Genomic DNA, 14813 nt, shown 5'->3' on the forward strand with positions numbered 1-14813 from the left:
CGTACAGACGCTGAACATAGTATTGATGCGAGAATAATGATGGTAGAAGCTTGTAATTATTATCGATCGGTACATAGCCTATGGTAACACGCGGTTGGGTACGTTGTGTTGCCTTCATCTAATAAATGGCAGCTATTGCGAGCCGTGTCCAGAGATAGTTGCGAAGCATAATGGTAATCGTAGTTGCTCGTTACGAAGCTACGGGATTCTGTGGAGAAATGGGGTATGGGACGAGCTGACAGAAAGAAGACTTCCATGGAATCTGCTACTACCGTTATAGTTCTGTGCTGTTGTAGGCTCTATCTACACACCGATAGTTGTATTGCGCCAACCAATTGCGTCTTCTCTGCTCATAGGCCGATAAAAGTAACATCCCCGACACGGTTCCCTTCCACAACATACACAGGGGATCCGACGATGCGTTCGACTTTACTGTGAATTTTCACGAGCATTAGCTTCATGTAAACCCCGGCATTTGTGGTCTTCTAGTAAAAAGAACAACTAAGAATCCTGTCAACAAAAGACGCGAAATTCGTGTCTGCTATTCTGTGTGACGCAGACAGATTCGTGTTTATGCCGCTCTCGTACAGCGAGCCTAGTTTGCAATGAGGAATTTTCGAAGACCGGAGACTTAAAGCTACAAACAGAATAAGCTTAGTAGCACGCCGACGATGGTCCAGAGTCACGGCAGCAAATTGACGTGGTACAGAAGAACCATAGAACGAAAGGGGTTATATAAGTGTAGATGGGTATTGGGTACGGTTTCACGTGTCGCTGAATAAGAACTAGTACTAAATAGCGATAGACCGTCGACTATGTAGATAATACACGGGAAAGACCTCGCGAGGTGTATTAATAATCATGCAGAGGGGCCGACAACAAAATCATGCGTATACGGTGATGACCGAAAAGAATCGCTGCTAAGACTGGTACGTGCAGAAAAGTTACGCGCTCTATGACGATACCTCGACCTTGGTGCATTACGTATTAAGTGTTGGATGGAGTCAGTTAAAGTTGAAAATGTGCGACTTAAGTTTAAGAGGATCAACGAACACTGTTGTGCCAGCTGAAATTGCCAGCAAAAAAAAGTCTGATAGGCAGAAAACATACTATGAGCCCAGAAGTCTGATATTTGAAAGTTTTTCCGCTTTAATCGTGTCCCTAACTTAGCATGTAGGCCATAACCATCAAACGAAATAAGGCTGTTGATGCACCATGATTCCTATTACTATTTAATCGTTCAAATATTCCACGCTATATTTACAAATTTGATGTCGCGAGTTCATGGTAAGGTGGAATATCTATGTAAAGTTCGAAGGGATAACATAGATATTGTATTATCCTGAACTGGATAAGTGTTCAGGGATGAAAAAATCTTAGATCGAGAATAAAATTCTGATTATTTATTATATTAGAACGTATTGAATGATGCAAAGCGTTTTCTAACTAATTCAACATGTTGCATTTAGCGTTCACTAAGCGATAATAAAATACAATTGCACGATGTGCTGAATATACATCACATGAATTATTTATTTTAATGTGTTCACGATACAAGTGTGTGTATACCTAAGTATTATAATATGGATAATGAGTGCCGCTATATTAAACACCGATGCATTTACATATATCGCCTTCAGATTTGACTTCGATGAGAAATAGGTGAGCGAGTGAGCTTCGGCCAGTAATGTCAAAAGGTGTTCGACATATCGTTATATCCGTAACTTTTCAGATATGAACTTTCGGCAGCACTAGATCATATGTGAATTGCGTTGTTCAGAGTACCTTGTGGTGAAATATTTTCAGGTTGTTAGAAGTTGTTGGAGAACTTGAGGTGCTACGTCGTACGAGACTAAGGTGGAAAGAACAGGAGGAAAACAGTTGAATTTGGTGGAAGAGTAGCACCTCTAGAGAGGAACGGAACCCTACAGAAAGATGGATGCAATATATGAGCACACTAGCCGTTTCTACAAATCGTTTGTTTTTCATTAATGTTAAACCACCTACAAAGCCAAGGCCCTAGATGAGAAAATCCAGGGTTTAGTAGGTGAGAGTTCCATACCACTTGGTAAATACGTTAGTCGTGTGGTCTGGTCCGTACGGTACATTCGCTCCTGTGAAATATAGATTCGCAGCGGTTAGTCTCTTGTTGTCTGCTGGCTTTAAGCAGAAGCTTTAATCTGCAGAGGAGAAATGTAATATATGTGTATATAAGAGTTAATAAAATATCTCGCAGTTATTCGACATAACAACGAGCTAATCACTCTGTGATTACCAGTTGTTATGTCGAGTTACGTTACAGTCTTACTGTGGAGGCTCAAATAATGGCGACGAGAACGATACCCAATATACGCCATAAGAGTGACACTTGTTAAGGACCGCACGACTTCAATATAACACCTACGCGTCCAGCGTTATTTTTAATCGAAGCGAAATGATGGATATTGCAGCGCCGTGGAGAGATAAAATATGTATTATTTCAATTGAAAATGTCAGCGAAAAAAGGTCACGCTAGTGCGCTCGAACTTAATCTCTGAAATCATTGGTTCAGAGAAGATACGGGACGAGCTTTCGACTAATCCAAGAAAGAAAATGCGTCACTAATATAAATGCGTGATGGGTTATTTTGATTTGTAGCAACGGTAGACATCGGTAGCAGTGACAGAGGTGTAAAAAATTTACATGATCTTTAGCTAACAATAGTTCATTTGGTGAACTGAAGGTGTACAATACTCCGCTATGTAAAATGCCTTTACATGAGCCACACGTAGATTATATTAGCGATTGACGGTTAACGTTTTTCAAGGTCTATAATACTACCAACGTCCGTAATAACAAAATGCGAATATGGGTAAATCAGCTTCGCAGAACAAATTCACCCAGGTGACAAGTTCAGACAGGGGAGAGTGCGAAGTACAAATACTTCCTAGGGTAAGCATCGTCCTTATTTCCACTTGTTCTTGGCCTTATTAGTCTGAATCTGTTGGTAGTCGGTAGTGAAGGTTCCTCGACCTGCACAGCTCTTAGATGAAGCGCAACGTTGACTTTATTAAGCTTCCAGGTCCAGGGGTACTCCAGAAGGTATTAGGGATCAACACGTACAAGGTATTATGTGCTACTAGCGTTGTCATAAGCATAAAAATTGTATCCTGTCCTATTTTTGTTTACGGGACATCTGCATGATCTTATTTCGACAAAAGCACTATGGATCTAGCCAAGTTTAACGTAAATTTGCTTCAGCGCTTGAAACACGCGCCTCAACTCTCTACGATGGCATATACGCCTGCATCGGGTTAGCCAATTAAAGAATAGTTATGCATGCCCTTTTCAACATAGACGACATAAGCTGTGAATTATTCAAAGCTCCCAGACTCATCGGTTACTCATACGAACGAAGCACAGCTGGTTACACGGGTACCCAAATATTCCGAAAAGGCTTGCATCTAATACGACAAAGCAAGCCATTGTTGAAGCTATAAAATGGCACGTGCGATTAAATTCTCTACACCAGCCTGTTTCAACACAGGGCTCTATATAGATTCCAAAAAAAACCTATTTCAGATAGTGAACAAGGCCCGGACCTTTTTTCGTGGATGCTGGGCAAATGACAACAAAGTAAAATTCGCTTGAACTTACATGAAGTGCAACATTCTATTGTAAAAGGTAACATCATACATAGCATACATAAAACTGGCTCTGTTTGAATCAATTAAATAGTTAAGTACTAAAGGCCGTGAGTAAAAAATAATAGGTAAAAAAGATATAAGCCCAGGCAGACTAAAATGTAACCTTGGCTTTTAATATTTTTGTCCAGGACATCAGCCCTTCAAAACCCCACCACCTAAAATCATTTGTTAATAACTAACCTCGAACTAAGCTTTCAACATATCGAAATCCTTATATATATATATATATATATATATATATTCCGCAATAAACAGAACGTAGCATTCTGGTAACAGCAATTGTTTGTCTTTATTGTTTAATCTAACTAAATTTATTATGTGAGTCGGCACTTATCTATAATAAAAATCGTGTATTATGGTGATATAATCAAAAATAATAGTTTATTATTTCACTCAATTAGTTGAATTCCGCTTGTTGAAATCTCGAACGATTGTGATAAACGTTGTGACAAATGAAGTTCTACACAAGTGTAGAAAATCCCAATAAGAGCGAAACTGTTGCTTTGAAGAGATGAAAACTCACACATGTTTCATAAGAAGAAAATGCATTTTGAACAAAAGGCACCATTGAAATGTTTTTCGTCAAAAATTCTATTTAAAATGTACAACCAGTCGATAGCGAGTGGCACTGGGATATGATAACGCAGTTTTTTTTTACGCTAGAAGGTATAGATCTCTTCCTTTTTCCAAAAGGAAGCCTCAAGAAGGCAACTCGTTACGAGGGAATATCCTATAGTACGCAACTATAAAAACGTTCAAAACTCTGCTTGTTGAAATTATTGGTAAGGCACTTCCTAGGCGCAGTTTGTCGACCTGATGTAACACTTGCCAATGATAAGGAGAAGGTTGAAACTTTGAAGAAGCACTTTGGCGAGACATATCCAACAACCGACAAAATAAATCAAAAGGTTTACTCCGAAAAAAAAAAAAATGTTGCACACGATATCCATATCCATCTATTTGGTAAAATATGAAGATGTTGTTGTTGAAAACAAGGGAAACGCAACACGGACTACCTACAATCGTAGAGGAGAAGCTTGGACTGTGTATACATACATGCATCGTTCTGATGAATCTTTGCGAACACTTTTCGACGAAGAAGCGGTAGCAGAGATTTTAAGACAGATCCCTCTAGTAATGAGTCGTTATCGTTAGTCTTGATGGCGTACTAAATGCTACGGAGTATCATAGCTGAAGTCACACTTAAAAATATTATTATATGGGGACCGATATCGGCCAGACAGTTCGTTTACAGACCACAAATCACTAAAGCATTTCAGTCTTTATCAGCAATATAATAATATACTTTGTGTAATTTTCCAGCTTTCTGCAGCCCTTAACGCATATTATACTGGTACCTCAAATGCATATTCCATACATGGGCTTGATACTAGCCGCTGTCGATATCGATAAAAATATATGCGGATGATATAAAAATATACGGAGCCGTAAGCGGTTCGTAAAAGAACTCTAATACTCAACGAGCTTTGGTAGATTGTTATGTATGTACGTTAAAACTGGGCCTATAATTGTCTATTGGAAGGTGCATTATTTTGCAGATTAGGCCTGCGAATACGAAACACGGCTACAGTAAAGATAATGAAGGTATAAATCACCTGGATACAAATTATTATTAAGGACCCTTATATCTAAATGGTTTAGGCCGGTAGATATAACGTACACATAATTCTCTATGCAACATAACGCTCCAGCTGGGCTTCAGATGGGACACTTCCAGTAAGGGATTCTGGTTTAATCTGTTTGCATATGTGTTAAACTAATGGTGATCTATGCAGCATCAGTGTGTATTTCCGGCTCGTTCTAAAATCATTGCGGATACATTTATAAGAACAGCAGCACACAAGAGCCAATGTAATGGAAATCCGCATAATACTACACCTATTTTAGATTGTTTGAAAATCTGAGATAGCACGAGATCTAGAAGGATGGACAAATAGAGTCGGAAACGGTTAACGCTTTATTCGATACTAGAAAGGTCATGATCAGGGTTTATGTTCCAGAAAAAAATTAACCCTCTATATATATATATATTGCGCCGGCCGAGAAAGTAGATGTCTAAGTACTGGTTTGAACGGAGCTTGGGTATATAAGCCCTACCTACGAGTTAGCTGGTTCAGTCTCGTACCAACCACGGAACGACGACACTTACCTCCGACTAAATCTATAGAAGCTATTAAACACTTTTAGGTTTAGACAGGCCATGTGTATGATCGCATGACCCCTCTTTGATTGTAGAGGATGGAAGCTGAAATCGGGGACGTGAAAGACGCGGGCCATTTTTGCTACAACGGTTAGTGCCGGCGGCAGTGTTAGATCATAGTCCACATAAACGCCAGAGTTGAAGCAAAGGAGGGTATGATCATGAATCCTGCGGAAGGACAGAAAGGAAGATTAGACCGACGCCGTACGAAGAGCAAGTGGCCGGATACCGTATAGAGTTGGCAGATTAGTATGATCAAGACTTTGTGTTCAGAAAGGCGCTACTTATGATGAACTGATATAACTGACGGTGATAAGCTGAGGGGGGCGACCAATTGGAAAAATGCGGCAAAATCGTTTGACAAGGGTTGCCACAGGCGCAGCCACACGGGGATATGCGAACACTATGTGAACGAAGCATAGCTCGTTCGATGGCCCAGTGTAATGACGAGGACACGAATTAAAAAATAACTGTTAATTCGGACAGGTAAAAGCTCCTAGCCAACAACCTCAATGATTAGTCTTGTTCTTATCTTATCTAGAGAACACCCAAATTTTGCGAAGTATCGGCGATCCTTTATTTCACTCTGTTTGCGCCTGTATCGCTCTTCTTCAAACGCTGGAAATTTTTACATCAATGGCAATTTAATATGATAATTGGTCAACATAACTTGTTGTCATCTACATACAGATTCATATATATCGTAGATAGTAGCGAATCATTGATATATATTTATGTATAAGTTCTCAATAGTTTAAAACCATCCTGGGCCGCACTTCCAAACGACGTGTTAATGTAACGTACCTTTTTTTCTTGTTCAACTTACTTTTTCCAGAGTGGAATACCTGTTTTTTGTACTAAAGTGTAATCCAGAGCAACGCATGGACTCAAGTTCATGAATCATGACGAGTACTGCAATGCTGCTTTCAAGCATCAATGTCTTCACAAGAGTCGGCGATCATGAATAGATTTTTAAGGATTTTCTTTAACTGAAGATAATACATAATAAATAAAAAATTAGTTTTTACCTAATGCTAATGCAATATTTTGGCAAAAGCAAAAATAAATACGTGCGTTGTTGATAGCGATTAGAAGTACTTAGTAAAGCTTATTGGTTAAATTAGCATTATAGCTGAAGTAAATCCGCTTTATGTCCACGTTGTCTTTGTCTTGAACTTTTGTTGACACTTACCCATTATATTATACATCACAGTTGATATATTGACCATAATATTGTCTTGCAATCCTCTATCATGTATAAATTACAGTTAGTTAGTGCACAGAAAAATGTGTACTATTATAGATAATTCATTAATCTGTAGTTGTTCATTATCGGGATTCCGTTGTTACTCTGATAGGTTGCTACGACGATTGATAGTTTTGGTCTGAGGAAAAAAAGACAAGCTTTAAGGTGAACGCGGAACGAACCTGACAGCCCCACAGATGCATAAGGGCCATCATCCGTAATGATACCTCATATACCACCATATATATATGCCACCTGGAGCAGAAGTCCTATGCTCGATATCGCGACAGCCACCGTAACGACTCCCAAAAGGAGAAAAAACAAATGCTACAGACTTCTACAAATTCATTACCGACGCTCATCCACAGCATGAGACCGCATTTAACAACGTTAACAATATAGTCGCGCATGATCGTCCCGCCAGTCAACTTCCTGTCACCGGTGGAAATGGAAGACGCGGGGCAATGACAAGTGGATCTCGATGCTTCTTCGCCATCAACAAAACGACGCGATTTCAGCCATTCAATATGAAAATAGGACAATTTATTTGACAACTGCGGTGGCAGACGTCGGGTTTACAATTATGGAGTTTCCCCTCTATGTGGATTGGAGCGTTTCCAGGTTATTCTGCGGATGGAACGCTTAATGACGATAATATATGGCGAAACATAGAGAGGTCATTCCAGGGGACTGCGGTGTCTCTCTAAGCTCCTACTTGTGGCAAGAGCTTTGTAGAGAGCGAAGGTTACAGGCGATTCATTCAACAGAGATTTTTCTATACATATATATATGTATACGTATATCAAAACAGAGTTACTTCGCTTGGTTACAGGTCGATTTCAAGGTGAACCATTAACAACCTTTACTCACTATGGCCCATTTTAAAAATTTAGCTTATACATTTCTGGCTTAAATATGAAACGATTGGCCTCAATCCGTTCTATTCGAATCCACAAGTCCTGTTTTCAAGAAAAGTGGAAAGTTCTATTTTTTATTAAGGTATAAAAAAGAACGATTCCGAGCTTCGGACAATCGCTATAACATTATACACCATATCTATTATTAATTGTTAGCGATTTTTGATTATAGCGAAGCTTCTCTTATGGTTAAAAGTCAATCAGTAGAGATTATTACAGGTCTCGTTTATTTGCTGTCGTACTTCGATGGTACCTGATGTAATGTCGTGACAAGGCGGTGTGGCTGCAATTGGCCTGGGGAAGAGACTGATAATGGTGAGTATCGAGGTCCTCACAGGCACACCATCGGGAGCCTCCACAGCGTGACATACGGCCCTGTCATTCTAATAAAGCACTTTTTTATGCCCGATGTGACGGGCATAAAAACCTCAGCATGGAGGTAAAGAAGGATAAATTCTATAAACTCAAGGCCACAGAGACGGTTTTAAATGCTCTCCTTTTCTTTCTCTTGCTGTGTGACGACATAGGCGACAAATTCGTCGTATGGCTTCTATGTGGGTGAAAAGAGCCAAAGTCAAGATGATGTTTTGAAAAATTCTACCGCATGTCGTTAACGAAAAACTGACGAGACGGTTTCAGCAGGAAATAAGATCTAGACATTATAGAAGATGCCTAGCTAATGTTGTCACGTGCCATGCTAAATACTAGCGCGTAAATTCAACAACTAAAATCAGCTCTCCCGATGCCTCAAACAGACTCTATGAATGAATACACTATGATGGACCTGTTGCCGATTATTATCAACGACTGAAGTTAACCTCTTCTTTCACTAAGACATTTCTGCTAAGACGGATGACCCTTCTTCCGAAATTGGTTATCTTTAAACATGTCAATAGTTTACTAGAACAAGATACGGGTCGGAGGCTTTCGCAATCAAGGAACGCATGAAGAACGCTCGAAGATCTCCCTGTGAATATCAGTTCACGCTGGCGACAGGCCATGAAGATTCTACTTCCAGTAAAGAACCGTTCCAACGTCAGCGAGCGCTTCGTTCTATCGTTACACAAGCTTCCTGTCCCCGTTCAACTACGCCATCCAGCGCAGAAAAGCGTCGTCGCATTTTGGGTACGCTAACATGTTGCCTATGCTTTCTCAAATAGTTTCGTTAGAAAGAAATGACCGCTGACGTTTTCCACTAAGAACAATGTGAGTCAGTACTAATAGTTCGGAGATAATTTCAAGAATAATAACCTAGCAAGCAACAAACGTTCTAGCAAATCTAGAGTCTCGATCTTGGATCATTTGGCTTGTTAAGGACCTCGAATGTACGTGCCTTCGTTATGCTGCAGTTGTTATGCTGCAGTTTGTTAACTTATGTTACAAACTGCAGCATAAAAATGTTGTCTGTCTTAACTCAACATAAAATATTAGGGCAAACGTCATTCCATGCGTCACATATTAATATGGTAACCTGAATTTTACTCTTTTGACGCAATGGAAAAATCGATGCGTTGCAATTCTGTCATAGCTAAAATCGGCATCCAGTACAAAAAGTGATCAGTTTTGTGTTAAATTGAAAATTGATTACGTGTAGCGCTGGACGCCGTAGACAAACTACCGCGGCTAAAAATGCCCACCGAAGTGCTATATTTTTCGCATACAATCTGTGTACTTATAAAAGGAAATGAACACTGTTTATAGGTGAACTATCCATAGTTAAATGCGAATAAAATGAAAAGAAGATCGTCGATCATCGTTTATGCGGATGTGGATGGTCAACATTACCAAGCGACAAGCCCATATAGCGTTCACTGCACATTTTTCTGCACCCCCTGCTCACCTCCCGCCCCTTCCCCAGAATAATTCGCTTTCGCTGATAACATATGGATTATTCAGCGGGTAAGAAAACAAAGTATTGAAAATGGGCTTATTGCTTAAAAAAACAACTCTACGTTTCATAATTTTTTTTGCTTAGATTCTTTGCCTGCCGTTTTTTATTATTGTGAACCTATGCGTTTTAACGGTGTGCTTAAGAACAAAAGTAAAATTAGAAAATTAGATCGATACATATACACACACACACACACATATATGTATGTTTTTTGCGTGTGTATTTTTGGCAGAGACCACAATCTGTTCGCGTCCAACTATAAACCATGTTTTGTGCGTGTATTTGCAAATACTATTTTCTAAAACCAATATGACAGTTGTACAAAAAGAACATATATATTTCCATCGTCTTTCATAGTCAAACATCGAATTGGCGAACTATTCCGGTCATCAGCCTTATTTGTTCGGTCGTCATCAGGACTGATACTGGTCGAGACCTACGCCATTGTGTACGATATGACGCAGAGCATAACCATCCCTACATTTTCTGCTTGCTCTATCTGTTGTCACGAAAGAAAGCCACTCGATCCGAGCAGCACCATCTTTTTAGCTTTTATATATGGTGATGTTAAGGCCAACTATTAACACTTGTTTGTTATGTGGCTGGCAAATATCTCTTGCGAATGACGAGTAATCGTCCCTCGAACTAAAAATAGCTCTTGTTTTTTTCTATATTCTTATCTCAATAAATTACTGCTTTGAACTGCAACTTAGATTTAAGGCTTATCAGTTTTAGATCATAGAACCAGAGACCAACTTACTTTTGGCGTTTGTTAGTGTTGTGGGTTGACCGTAAAGTTTGAGGGAATGATCGTGACGTTGATAATGAATTATTTGGATATTTTTAAACTTTGCTAATTTACGGTAAAGTTAAATAGGGGCATTCGTGTGCTGGGGGCAAAATGAACTGTGGTTAAGCTCGCATAGAAATCCGACATTCGCTACTAGGTAGCAGTGAATCTTTCCAATTTGTAGCAGCCTGATCCTAGACTCCTGAAAGGAGAGTGCTCAACTAACGCTGTAAATTTCATTGGCTATTTAGTTGAAATCTTCTCTCTTGACTTTTTGACGATGCAGATCTTTAATGCCAATGTAGTTATGCTAAGGGTATCACCCCCCTCCCCTGATAAAACAAACTTCATAAAATCGTTCCATATTAAACAAAACTTTCCTCCTTTGCTGCCTTCCGATTCTTCTCCGAGTTTTCGATATTTCCATTACTAATACCATTACTAATAGTTATCGAATTCTTTCTAGTTCCTCCAGGTTGAATAATTTCAACGGCGCTTTGAAGCTCTCGTCGTCAACAGCTTTGCAGCTTTTTCTCTCGATTGTTCAGTTAGAGTCACTATTTGATTTCCCGTAAGATCTCAATCAACCATCTCAACCTGCACAGGTAGGAAGTCTATTTGAAGAACTTTACAAAAATCAACCTTTATCTGATTAAGGTGATCAATCTGAAATTACAGTGACGAAGCTTGTTTTCGATATTCCCATCACCAGCTAAAATGATGGTCAGGTGATTTTAAAGCCATGAGCTTGAGGAAAATTTATTAGGGGAAAACGCAGTGTGACAGACCATCCCAGTCGACCATAATGCATATATTTAGAAATTTAAAAGTTGTTTTTACATCCTGAAGGTTTTTCTTTTATTATATCTAACAAATTTTCCTATTGAATAGCGTCGAAACATCTTAGTGATACTTAATTCTGAGTAAACCTTTGCTAGCCAACATTTAAATAAAGTCTTCATGAAATTATAGAGCTGGGTCGTGTTACTCACTGTTGTTTTTCGGTAAAAAATAATAGCTTCAAAATTTTGTTGGAGAAATTATTACCTTAATGTAGGGGGCAAATGAGTTTTACTCACAAATCTCCTTGTTGAGGCGTACGTGTAGCACTACCTTAACACAAAGCCCTTTGATTAAAGCATGAACAGCAAAAAAATGCAGATGTATTATGTGTATTTTAGGTGTCTATTATATATATATATATATATATAAAGTAAATAGCGTACATGTTTTCAGTTTAGGCTGATGAGGACACTGCCTGTATCTTTGAACGACCAGTATGGTTGGATCCATTAAAACGGAATTGTTGTTTACGAAATTATAGATATTTTCATGTGTAGCTTGCTTACTAGGCAAGCGTTTCATATGAAGGGTAGGTAGGCCCGTCTATTTGCAATGGGTATTAGATTAGATCAGTTGTAAAATCGCTAGAATCGCTTACGTGGAGTGGTAATTATGTACACGCATAAGCACACAAGTAGAACTTAGAGAACGTACTGCTCAATAGCTTGATTTTAATAAAAACAGTGTTTGTTGCTATTTTTATTTTAAGCAAAGGCTAAAAAAAAAAAAACAGCAAACCTTAAAGATTTTTTAAACTTTAAAACTAAAAAAGTTACCGTTAGCATTTAGATCTGTAGTGTTCCTACTGATGCGATCGAAAACGGCCATCTAGAAGTGTTAGCGAATTTAGCCACAGTGATAAAAAGCTAGAATGTTATATCGCACGCTTTTCTATATCCAAATTCAGTGGTTTAAGTAATACTAGTCAACGTTAATACTGGCTGTAATGTTTCTAATAACTGTTTTTCATCATTAATTATACTGCTGTTCAAAGGGACGACGCTCTCGATGCATTAAATGTTTCTCTGAACATATGACTACTCTGAACAGAACGGTCCGTGCATCGGTACTTTGGGTAGCTTTTTGTAAAATGCAAACATTTCAGTCGAGAATATGTGAAATTATTAAGGCCGGTAAAAACGCACCCAGTGGCTCCATAGAAAATGCTCAACGGTCCACTAGTCGGTAACTATGCTGAATGTATGATGATTTTACAATGAGGCACTCATAGGCACCGGATCCATTGACAGCCATATTCCCTTATATATATCCCTGACACCCACATAAGTAGTTCCCACATGGTATCGCACAGCCTTTACGCAATGCCGGTTGAATTAATTATACTAATTGAATCTACTTTCACTCACACAGTGAACTCCAATCACAGAAATCGTACGTGCTTCAGAGCAAATAGATCAGTCATCAATTAAAGTTTTTCCTTCTGAACTTACTTCATAGATTCGTTGACTGCTAAGATTAGGTCGACTTTAAACGTTTCGTACCCTTATTGTCTAATCGTATGGCCATCATAGATACAACTTCAGCCATGGTGGCAATGTCCCTTGAAATATCACGTTTAGACACGCATTTTATTCGTTCACTGTTGAAATAAGCTGTGTTATTTGATTTTGTTATTTGATTTTTTTTGTTATTTGAATTTCTACGGTACTATAACCCCTGTTAGACTGCAGACGGTAGATGTAGTCAGTAAATAACAGTAACCTTGCTCTACGTACGTAAATAGCTATTCCTGAATTTTTCTAGTCGAACTCAGCGGCTGTCCTGAGGTATCGACTTTTAACGTTCCCAAGAGCTGCATTTACGGAACCGCAGCCATTGTTACAACAAGGTCACATTTTAACAGTGAGAGACATGCACAGGAACCGTAACGATAGCACTGATCAACCGTAACTCACATATACATACACTGTAGTTACGACAATCCTATCGCAAGGTTTGCACAGCCGCCATTAAATCGGAAAACTATTTATCTCTCCGCACAATTGTTTTGTTAGCGATTGTCACGCCAGTGAGTTGATAGACTGGGCGGGTTTTCGCTGAAGTCGTTTAATAGGACTTTCCGATGTCCTATTAAACGATTAAAGAATCTAGGACATGTAAACGAACTGGATAGGGCTGCGGCAACTTAACTTAAACTTAAGTCGCTCTTTGGGGATATTATGCCTAATGATATCCTTTGGTTGTATGAAAATTGGTTTAGATTCAGATCATCTTACCTGCGAGCAGTTCGTAAAGCAGGAGTCATTTTTCGGCCTTGTCTGTAAAACGGCATAATTTCTTCGTTACGAGACTTTACGAAGAGTATCTTACGGAACAATGAACACGGCGTTTACGTTCCCTATCTATATGTTCATTTTGCGCTCTTCAGAGCATCGAATTGTTTTTTTCATTACAGGGAATGAAATAAACGATAATTTTACAAGTCAAAGAACACCTCGTCATTTAGTCATCTGATATGTGTATATTTCGTGTTTGTAATCACCATTAAACCCATAGAAAGGTAGCCTTGCTGGAAGAATTTACGTTAGATCTCGTCACGTTAACTTCCACTAAAAAAACGCTTGTGACAGTACTGTGTACACCGAAGAGAGCGTTTTGGAATCATTCATTGGAGATTTATAGTACAGATAATATACTACTTATAGTATGTATAGTATATTCAATAGAAGCAAACTCTCTATTTTTAATTAGCCAAATAATCAACAATGTAATAATGTGTAATGTTGAATAATTCTTCGGATCTAGTTGCAAGACGTACTAGTCCTACAGTCGAAGCTCGGGTTCAGCGCAGCGGGCTGACAGTGTCCTAATATGAAGATCCCCGGCAAGACTGATATAACATTTACAATTTAAATCATTGGATGCCATTTTAATCCTAGTCCTTTTTATGTTCCCTTTTATAGTTCCTGTTCATTTCGATTAATTATTCGATTATCAAGAAAACAAAATCGTACGATAAAATGGTTAATTATGAGGTTGAGCCATAGTTGATTTAAAAGCAATATACCATACGTAAGATAATGCCTATTGCTTACTAGACTAGGCCATGCAAAGGAAAGTTTACTAAAAGAAAAATAAATTACAGAAACGTTTCATGTTAATTTCGACGAAGTAAGCGCGTGGCTAGCGATCTACGAGCGGCCTAATTCGAAACAAGGCTTGAGTCCCAACGGGCTTTTTATGATTATTATCTTGCTT

General features: G+C 38.8%; 1 long non-coding RNA gene across 6 annotated transcripts in view; it reads left to right on the forward strand.

Annotated features, from left to right (window-relative positions):
- LOC111249111 (uncharacterized) overlaps nt 1-10662 on the forward strand; it is a 72012-nt gene extending 61350 nt beyond the window's left edge. For 5 of the 6 annotated variants that reach the window (XR_015325958.1, XR_015325956.1, XR_015325948.1 and 2 more), the window contains 2 exons: nt 6743-9195; nt 9772-10662. This is a non-coding gene — a long non-coding RNA (uncharacterized LOC111249111). Of the gene's footprint in view, nt 1-1806; nt 3981-6742; nt 9196-9771 lie in introns of those variants that run through there. The other variant, XR_015325951.1, reaches the window with a different exon arrangement.
- The last annotated feature ends 4151 nt before the right edge of the window (nt 10663-14813 follow it).

The sequence above is a fragment of the Varroa destructor genome, unplaced genomic scaffold (assembly GCF_002443255.2).
Source record: "Varroa destructor unplaced genomic scaffold, Vdes_3.0 BEIS01000004.1, whole genome shotgun sequence".
Taxonomy (NCBI): Eukaryota; Metazoa; Arthropoda; class Arachnida; order Mesostigmata; family Varroidae; genus Varroa; species Varroa destructor.